The sequence below is a fragment of the Mesitornis unicolor genome, unplaced genomic scaffold, assembly GCF_000695765.1.
Source record: "Mesitornis unicolor isolate BGI_N332 unplaced genomic scaffold, ASM69576v1 scaffold25668, whole genome shotgun sequence".
Taxonomy (NCBI): Eukaryota; Metazoa; Chordata; class Aves; order Mesitornithiformes; family Mesitornithidae; genus Mesitornis; species Mesitornis unicolor.
The window spans coordinates 7,716-14,225 of record NW_010200213.1 but is presented as its reverse complement, the minus strand read 5'-3'; positions in this window follow the sequence as shown (position 1 = coordinate 14,225).

Genomic DNA, 6,510 nt, shown 5'->3' with positions numbered 1-6,510 from the left:
CAAGCAAAAGCTGTGGCAGGGCAGGCTCCAGGCAGGAGTGAAGCTGGCTGTGCCCCAGGGTAGGAGGCTTTTGTACAGCTATGAGGTGCAGAGCTGTGGCCCTGCAGCCTGCTTTGCTGGTGGCAGAGCCTGGAAAGCCACCCACTGCCACCACAAGATGAGTAAGGTCCTGCCAAGTGGCAATTACCTCCGGGAGGAAACGCAGCTCCCTGCAGGAGCAGCAGCTACTGATTCCCCTCAAGTCAAGACGAGGGTGGCCAACAGCCTCGCCAGGCATGGGAGGAGAGAAGAGCTAGAGACCCTTTTCTGTCTGTAGACCTCGCAAGGAGAGGGGGCAAAATTAAAGGCAGTGAAGTAAATGGGCATCCCTTTGCTAATCACACCAGAAAAATACCCCTGGGGAGGGGGTACCTGACACAGCGACCTCTGCTTTTACATCCCAGGCTGTGGAAGCTGAAAGGCACCTTTAGCCGTTCATGGGAAGCTCTCTGCACCAGTGAGGCTATGTGGGCTTCTCCAGCAGGGCCCTGTGGTCTTGCTTTTGTGGCTTCCTTGTAGTAATGGGCAGCTCCCACCAGCTCCTGCAGCCCTGTGTGGGCACAGCAGCCTTGGGGAAGACACTTGCACAACTTTGCAGGACCCTCCAGGTATGTTATAGGAACAAACTGGTTTTGGGCTACGAAGATCTACCGGCCCCGCAAGGGAAGGGCCAGCACAGGTTACTAACACAGCCTTCCACTTCCTAGCGATGCTTTGCAGATTACTGCTGTGGTCCTCAGATGGCCTTGTTCAACCAGTTCATCCCGCTTTCCCGGAAAGTTCGGTGAGAGGGGACAGAGATCAGTTTGGCTGCTAGAAGACCCATGGCTGCTGCTGGAAGACCCACGGGTGCCCGCAGCAGCTCTTAGCAGTTACTCCATGCACCCGAAGGGATCAGTGCTTTGGTCTCAGGCACCTCACAACGTAAAACACTGAGGCCAAGGTTGGATGGACACAGCACTTCATAGCATTTTAAGGTGCACATTGGATAGCATGGAGTTTTTTTTCTTAAAAACATAAAGTAGGACAACCTCCTCAGCTGTGATGTTGTCTGAGTATCCGTATGACAGAGAGATGAGGTCAGTGGCTTTCCCCTGCCATAAATACTGGTCTAATATGTCTTAGGTGTGTTGGTTAGAGCGTTGTATTATTCTCTGCTCACTGTGGGGTTACTGGAGTCCCCACTATCATCTCTGTAACCTTTGGGAAGGTTTTCACTTATGTGCTTGACTTACTGGTCAAAAAATTCCCAGAACAAGTATCCCCATGGAGGAAAATTATCTTTTTCAAAGAGCACTGTGCCTTTCGAGAAGAGAATGACCCCAAGATTAAAAATAAACTCTTATCAGAATAAAATAATCCTTCTTAGCTGGCTCTGTACTGACCAGTTAGTCTCAATGGCCAAGTTTCTAATTTGAGGGACCAAGTGAGGTCTCTCCTGTGTGGTTTTATATACTTGATCTGTGCTGTGATTTATAATCTGGAATATAGGAAAGTTCCTTTGCTTATGTTTCCGAAAGTCAGCAATCTGTGGTTCCCTGTGCTGATGTGTTAGCACTTGGGCTGTAGGTTGCAGCATGTCCAACAGCAACTGCTTACGCAGCGAGACTGCTCTCCTCAGCAGCACTGGGCACCTTTGGCTCTGCCTTAGAGCCTCACAGCCCACCTGTGCCCTTCCTGGGTTTATTTTATTGGATTCTATTTTTGTCTGGGTTTGCCAAGCCCCTTCCCTTCCCTTTCTAGGTGGATGGCCATGGCGTGGCTGTGAGGGATTAGCTGTCCTCCCCTGGTCTGTCTCCATCCCGTCCCTCTGCGTCATCTCCTTTCCCACTCGGGACAGCTCCTGGTGCTGGAGGGATCAGCATGAGGTGGCAGGGGAGATCCATGGGTGTTCATGCTCCCCCCTGTGACCGTGGTGAAGCCGTGGACCCTCCCTGAGCTTCGGCGTCTCCAGGTCTGTGCTGGAGGCCGTGACAGCGCCGTGACTCACAGGCGTCCTGTGAGGTCTGTCCTCAGAGGGGAAGCACCATGTCAGGACCAGCCCAGAGGGAGAGTCCAGGATGATCGTGTGTGTGAGTGTGATGAGCAGGGAGCCAGGTGGGGACAGGGAGGTAATGCTGGGCTGTGCTGGCCCACACAGCTGCCACCCATGTTGGGTCAGAAGGAACATGCACCTTCTCAATGGGTGGTGAAGGAGAGAGGGGAGTTGCAGCCTTTTTTGCCTCCCTACAACATTTGCACCTGTGTGTAAACACCTTGGGTGTCCCCATGGTGCTGTCGTCCTCCCCTCTGCTCCTCTCAGTCCTCTCCTGGCTCACATTTGTGGTCTTCCAGACACCTCTGCTGCTCCTTTCCCCCCGTGTTCTCTGTCATGCTGCCAGTCTGATCCCTCAAGGATGCAAACCCCAGCAGATGAGGCACCTTTGGGTTCACCCCAGTTTTCCCGTGTGCCACTCACTTGTCCCATGCATTGTGTGAGTGCCATCACTTTGGCAGATGGCAGGTCCTGTGGGTGACACCAGTGTCCTCCTGGCTGCAGCCGGGTGCTGCACAGCGATGCTGGGCAGAGGCAAGGACGGAGGGCAACCTCAGTAGATTTTGGAAGAAGCTGCAGCAGCGTTGCCCATCGCCCTCCCTACACATCACCTCACGTGGATTATTTTGGGTTTGGTTTTTCTTTCTGATGAAGAAAGCCCCAGCTGCACCTTCTGCTCGCAGTTTCTGGCTGATTCACTTGAAGGCAAACTTTGTCCTTGGTGGAGCCACTGTGCCAAGTGGGAGGGACGCGCTCCCTCCCCGGGGATCTGCTGCGTTCAGCAGTCAGCCTGCGCCGGCAGCGCGAGGCCAACAGAAATAAGGAAAACAAATAATCAACGAGGTCTCAGCAACTGCAGAAAAATGCAGGGACCATACTCACCTCCTCGGCATTTGGTAAAGAGGGAGTGAGTTCCTCCAGGGAATCCACCTGACCCTCTTCCTGCCCCTCCTCAAAATTGGGCTGTGAACCTTCTTCACAGAAATCTTCTTTTCCTAACCTGCTGCCATGCCTCTGAGGGCTTCTTAGGGGCATAAGATCCCACGTCCCTCCCTGGCACACGCGCTTACCACACTGGAGTCACTTTTGCTGCTGGCAATGGCTGCACACAAATTGGCCGTCATGCAAATGGTCCCTTCCCTGACCGGTACAACCCAAATGCACCACACGTGCTGGCTGGGGCTTGGCCTTCACTAGGGCATTTTGGGGCTGGGGGGGAGCCAAAGCTTCGTTCTTTTTTCTAAAAAGCAGGCCAGGTTTTTGGAGCTGACGACACAGGTGGCGGTGCTGAGGGGACAGCGAAAGAACAGCTCTGCAAGGGCCGGGGCGAATGTGTTCCCGGCCGTGTTTGAATTGGAGCCCAGCCATAGACACCAAAGGAACAAGCACAAGGTTTGGGAGGCGGCTCACCTTGGCCACAGCCTGCCCCTCGGCCGGTGCCTGCGGGGTGGGAAGGCCTGGCCGTTCCCCCACGACCGTGAAGGCCTGGCCGTTCCCCCAAAACCGTGGCGTCAGCTTCGCGCCCCCCAGGCCCGCGGGCGGCATCCGGGGCCACAGCCACGTGAGCGGGGAGCAGGTGGCGTTGGCAGGAGTTCGTCTCGGGGACGCCAAGGACTCGGCGGGTCCCGGCCTCCCCACCAGTGGTGTTTTTCCACCTCTCAGTCCTGGCAAGCGCTGGGGCATGGGGAGGCACCCGCTGTTGGCAGCGCCTGTGCCATGTGTTATTCGGTCCCAAAAATCCCCAGTCTCCAGGAGGCTCTGGGGCAGTGGGGGACGCTTTCCTACTGGAGCAAACTGGGGCGGTTTTGCTGGGCCTGTATTTCAAACGCAGCCCAGGGCACAGCTGCCTTGCAGACGGCTTTTCACGCTTGCATAAGGCTTCACTCCAGGCGCCGGCCCCCTCCCTCTCCCAGATTCGTGTCAGAAACTGCTGCTGTCACAGCCTGAAAAGCCCAAGGCTGAAGCATGGCATTTTCTACCCAAGCTGTCTCCTCCTTCCAGGTGGGAGCCCGCCTGCTCCGTGACTCAAGTTTTCTTCTTAATAACGGAGTCCCCTGTGACAAGTGTCTAAACACCACCCCCACGCCCCTCGCTTCGGAGAGGTTTCGAGAGACAAGTCCCATCTAGTTGCTGCGCCTTGATGAAGCACCCTCTCTGGGGACCAACTCGGTCACTGCCCAAACACCCGGCAAAGGTTCCCACACCCAGGCACCACCCCGCACCGGCCAGGCGTGGGGCACTGGCACCTCCTTTTCTCTCCGAAAACTGATGGGAGGGCAGATCCCCATCCATGTGCACTGCTTCCAGGCTGCTGTTTCACCTCCTCGCACCCTTCAGGCTCCCAGGGGCAAATATCTGAGGAGGAGAGAGGCTCTACTTAGCCTTTTCCCTAATATCTGCCCAGCTATCAGCTGTTAACTAACTCCAGACCCTACCTGTGCCCAAAAAGGGGAAGGCCCCGTGCCTCCCTGCGTCACAGCCGAGCAAATGCAGGGCAAGGATCAGGAAGGCACACGCTCGCCCTTGATTTTCCATTTCCAGAAACGTGTCTAAGGGCAAGAGTTTGGGCACGCTGTAGATAAATGATTACAAGGGGTTTGAGAGACAAAGCAGAAAAAATAGTTGTGTTGCTGAGCAGTGTGACAGTCACGCGGCGCGCAGCAGGCGCAAGCGGCACCCCAGCTCCCGGGGCCGGCAAAGCCAAGGGCAAAGCAGTGCGAGCTCTTCCAGGAAGAAATTGGGGCTGGAGGGGGTTGAGGGGGTGCAGGTACGGATGCAAGTGGGAGCCAGCAGCCAGGACCAGCTCTGCATTTGGTTTCCTCAACTGCATTTGGGGCAGGTCCCTTCAACAGCTTTTTAAGGGGGTGACACGGGGAGCTGCGAGCCACCCCTCAAGCTGGAGGCAGCAGGAGGGCAGTGGGGAAGCTGGGTCAGAGCCATCCTGCAAATGCGGGCTGGGACAGGCATTTTGGCATCTTCCTCAGCACACACAGGGACCGCTTCATCTCATCTTGCTAAAAAGGAGCAGCTCCTTCTGACAGAAATTCTGATTAAAGCTGAGCAATGAGAGGTTAGAAAGCACGGAGAAATAAATCAGACCTTCGGCATCGCTGCTTGTTCTCATATCCGGCCTCAGGCCCATCCTGCTCTGAGAAGTCACCTTGGGTGAACACTCACAGCAGGGAGGGCACGGCCTGCACACACACTTTGAGGCTTCACACAAGCACCCCAGGTTCCCCAGAATGAACCCAAACTGGTTTGCAGCCCCAGGGTGGGGGAAGCACATAGAGGGAAGAATTCAATCTGCAAACACGACCTCCTCTGCAGAAACCACTGCCCAGGAATATAATCACAGAAAGGTTTGGGTTAGAAGGGACCTTAAAGATCATCTGGTCCAACCCCTTGCCATGGGCAGGGACACCTCCCACCAGCCCAGGTTGCCCAAAGCCCTGTCCAACCTGGCCTTGAACACTTCCAGGGAGGGGACATCCACCACTTCCCTGGGTAACCTGTTCAGTGTTTCACCATCCCCACAGTAAAGGATTTCTTCCTAATAACCAGATGAAATCTACCCTCTGCCAGTTTAAAACCATTCCCCCTTGTTCTCTCACTACCTGCCCTTGTAAAAAAGAGGCTCTCCTTCTCCAGCTTTCCTGTAGGACCCCTTCAGGTACTGGAAGGTCACAGTAAGGCCCCCCTGGAGCTTTCTCTTCTCCAGGCTGAACAGCCCCAACTCTCTCAGCTGGTCCATGACCCCAGACAAGCAATGGTGAGCTGTTGCACAGAAGCCAAGTATTTTAGGAACTGAGGGTCCCCAAGGCACCACACACCAAAGGCAAAGCAATCGACTCCCTCCTCTGCCCCACGAGGGAAGCCAAGCTCTCCCCACACAATCCCAGGGAGCTGAATCACAGCCAGCCCGGGGTGGGCCAGGCACATCACCACTTCTTCCTACATCACTGCTATTCTCGAGAATACATTTCTCAGAGAGAAAAATGCCCTCACAGCGTTGCACAAGCCCAGGCACCACCGGGTCTTCCCGATGCCACGAAACCTCCACAAACCGGGGAGGGGAGGACGCCAAGCGCAGGCAGATCCGAAAGGCGGGCAGGGAAGGCAGTCGCATCCCCTCCTCTCCGCAGTGAGCACACACCACACGACAACCGGTTATTATATCATGCTTTTAATACAAACTTAAAAAAATCTGGAACAATAGAAACTGTACAGATTTGATCAACCTTTTTTTTTTTTGTCTTTTTTTTTTGTTTTGTTTTTAACTAAATCTCTAGACACACCAATGTCCCGTTCCAAAATATTGCACAACATTCTGAATACAAAAACTCTGATTGTATTCCTCCTTCGCTAAAGAAAAAGAAAAAAGAAGGAAAAAAAAAAGAAAAAAAAGGAAGACAGCAGCAAACCCCCAATCCCACCCC